Here is a 3,598-nt window from a genome sequence, read left to right as displayed (position 1 = left end):
CAAATCGTTGAACTTTGACCTCTTAACAGCCAAATTCCTGGCCGGAAACGGATTACAAAGATTTTCCCAAATGTCAGTGCCCTGTATATCAAATTCCGAGACTGTAGACTGAAAATTGACAGAGTTTTGCGTAGGGAAATGCACACAGACAGACAGACAAACAGACAGACAGACACGTTCACTCTTATAGATAGATTTTTTTTTTCAACTTCACTAATCTATAGAATGATATAAAAATTTTGGGATTATTTGAAAGTCATGTGCTTATACTATTTTTTTCATATTTTCGTAGCAAATCATCCTAAATTTTATTTAGACGAAAAAAAAAAAAAATTATTATTATCTGGATAATGACGTGAATGGCCTTCAGACTGACTGGTTGTAAAGTGGGTGATCATTTTACATTAAATTAATACAGAAAAGTGATCCCCCCTTTATATCACAATAAGTACAGCATGTAGTAAGAACAGATACTACACTTTGATCTTGGCCAAAAGGACAAGAAAAGGGTATTTATTTGCTCCCCCACCGAGCAAATTAGGCACAAGGCAGATTTTTAATGTGAGGAGTGAAGATGAAATGGGGACCAACTCCCCGGGGAGTAGGGGAGCTGGATAGTGACAATTGGTATGAAGGGTTGCCCCTTCATTGACCAAGGTCTTATATGTGGGGTTGGTATTTATTTGCTCCCTCACCAAGCAAATTAGGCTAAAGGCCGATTTTTAATATGAGAAGTGAAGGGGAAATGGGGACGAACTCCCCAGGGAGAAGGGGAGCTGGATAGTGACAATTGGTATGAAGGGTTGCCCCTACATTGACCAAGGTCTTATATGTGGTTTTACCCCCACATATGATCTTTGCTCGCAGTATCTGCCGGAACAGATGGTATTTATTTGCTCCCCCACCGAGCAAATTAGGCACAAGGCCAATTTTTAATGTGAGGAGTGAAGGGAGGGGGAAAGGAAAAAGGGGACCAGCTCCCGAGAGGTGGGAAATGGGAGCTGGTTAAAGGTCAGGAATGTGGGGTTGCCCCCACATCTGGTCTTTGCTAGCAGTATCTGCCGGAACAGATGGTATTTATTTGCTCCCCCACCGAGCAAATTAGGTACAAGGCCGATTTTTAAAGTGAGGAGTGAAGGGGAAATGGGGACCAACTCCCCAGGGAGTAGGGGAGCTGGATAGTGACAATTGGTATGAAGGGTTGCCCCTTCATTGACCAAGGTCTTATATGTGGTTTTACCCCCACATATGATCTTTGCTCGCAGTATCTGCCGGAACAGATGGTATTTATTTGCTCCCCCACTGAGCAAATTAGGCACAAGCCCGTTTTTAATGTGAGGTAAAAACCAGCTCCCCTTAAAGTAGGCAAAAAGGGGGCACTCTGGTTACCAAAAATAATAATTGTCCCAGTATAGGGGGTTTCCCCTCCATTGACTGGTACAAATTATCTTAAGCGCAGCATCTGCCGGAACAGATACTACACTTTGATCTTGTTTATATATTTTATTGAGAAAGAAAAAATTGAACATAAAAAACGTACAAAAAATTCAATTCAACAAAATTAGGCACAAGGCTTTGATCTTGGCCCGAAGGCCAAGAAAAGCTTAAAAAGCTAAACACAGCATCTATTAACAACAGACCTTTGATCTTAACCAAAAAGGCCAAGCACAAAAGTGTTGCGGACAGACCGACACACCAACCAACTCACCGACCGACCGACCCACCGACCGACAGACCGACGGAGTGAGTTATAGAGTTGCTTGCACGCAACTAAACAGTTGCTCAAGAATGTTGATTTTAATAGATTTTAATTTGTTTTAAAAACAAGAAGTACTTGTTGATTTTTTCATTTGTTGGCCGTTCGGAAGGTGAAAACTATTTTTATTTCATTTTATGAAAAGTATTTAATCTAATTACTATTAAATGAGGTAAAAACTATTTTATTATTTTATGAAAAGTATTTCTTTTACTTTAAAATGTCCGCCATTTATTCATTCGCCTTGTGAAACGTCAGGTGACTACGCGTGTGCGCGCACATTTAAGTAGGAAACCACTAACGTGCGCTCGCGCGTAGCGTAAACGAAAGCGGTGAAATGGCGAAAAATAGTCCCAGGGCCCAAGGGTTCATATCATGCAAACGGTAAGTTTTTGACGGGTTTGATTATCAGGTTCGTTGTCAGCGACCTCGAATACCCCTAAAAACGAAATTAGAGTGGTCGGTTTTCTGTTCTAGTGTAAGGTAACATTTACCAAAAAAAAAAAAAAAAAAAAACCTAATAAAACTCAGAAACATTTATTTTTAACATACAAATGATATTTATCAGTAAATACAGTTTCTTGGTACTAATGTTATATTACGTATCATACAATGAGCGTTTGTTGTATATTGGTTGAAATTGGAATGGAGATGATATATTAAAACGTGTCTATTTATAAAAGATTGTGTGTTTGATTATCTTATCAGACTTAATGACGTTGTGTGTGTGATCGTCTAATGGTCTTTCTATTACATATGTTCATATGCTGTTAAGTGTGAATATGTGTGTGACATGTCATTTTCACATACTTCTGCTTCTTCGTTGGTCCATCTGGAAATTCTCGTCTGGGAGGGAGACTTGATACCTGTTTTTGGGGACGAAGATTTATTTCACACCAAGACAAGAAATCGGTTCTATAGTTTATTTCACTTTCCCAGATGTTTTGCAGAAGGTGGAAAGTGAATTTAGCCTGTGTTGTTTTCTTCTAGGTCTTATTTCTACCACGTCAGCGTTCGTTCCCCACCCCCAGCGAAGGGGAGGAGACAACGGTGAAGCCCTCCGTTCGGTTCTAAGTCCAAATCAAATCTCATCGATTCAGCTAACCTGATCACATGACTCACACGCAATCCAATCAGCTGATCTTAACTTCCTGTCAACGTGTCTACACTATAATTCACCATCCCTCTCTCTCTTTCTCTCTCTCTCTCTCTCTCTATCCATTCTCTAACACTAATGCGACTAACTTTGAAAGCGATTACAAAGCCTATAGTGTTGATGATAAAAGGGAGATAATAACTACTTACTTCAAATCAAATGTCTTTATGTATGAGAAATATCTAATAAGAATATTATAATATAGTTCTTTGATCAGTGGGAAAATATCCAGAAATCTTTTTATATGCCGAAATTCCAGTTTCTTCAAATGATGCAGTGTTCCGGCTGTTAATGAGTTTCTTTCGGCTGGATTTCCATCTTAGAAACATTACCCGGGTTCTTAACAATAAGCCAACAACTTAATAATTTAACAACTGACGCGGCTGCTAGTACAGCGTTCTTATATAGGTTTCTGCATGGGATTTTCTTGATTTTTCAAGATTGTTCTGAAAACGTTCTAAATAGAATATTTAAATATAGTTGAATTCCCGTTTGTAATTGAATTTTTTAGCGGTAAGTCGGCTTATGCAAGCCTGGGATTTGTTAAACTTAGTTTTCCCAGGTATTTAATAAGCATTATTATTATTATTATTATTATTATTATTATTATTATTATTATTATTATTATTATTAGTAGTAGTAGTAGTAGTAGAAGTAGTATATTTTTTAATACCAAAAGCTTTTTT

At 38.1% G+C, this 3,598-nt stretch overlaps 1 pseudogene; it reads right to left on the bottom strand.

The window, feature by feature from the left end:
- Nucleotides 1-385: 385 nt before the first annotated feature.
- LOC145298069 (U2 spliceosomal RNA) lies at nucleotides 386-511 on the bottom strand (annotated as a pseudogene).
- Between the last annotated feature and the right edge of the window lie 3,087 nt (nucleotides 512-3,598).

This window comes from Euprymna scolopes, chromosome 18 (assembly GCF_053919585.1).
Source record: "Euprymna scolopes isolate OS-2025 chromosome 18, ASM5391958v1, whole genome shotgun sequence".
NCBI classification, from domain to species: Eukaryota; Metazoa; Mollusca; class Cephalopoda; order Sepiida; family Sepiolidae; genus Euprymna; species Euprymna scolopes.
The sequence above is the reverse complement of the archived record's forward strand: the minus strand, read 5'-3'. Positions and strand labels throughout refer to the sequence as shown.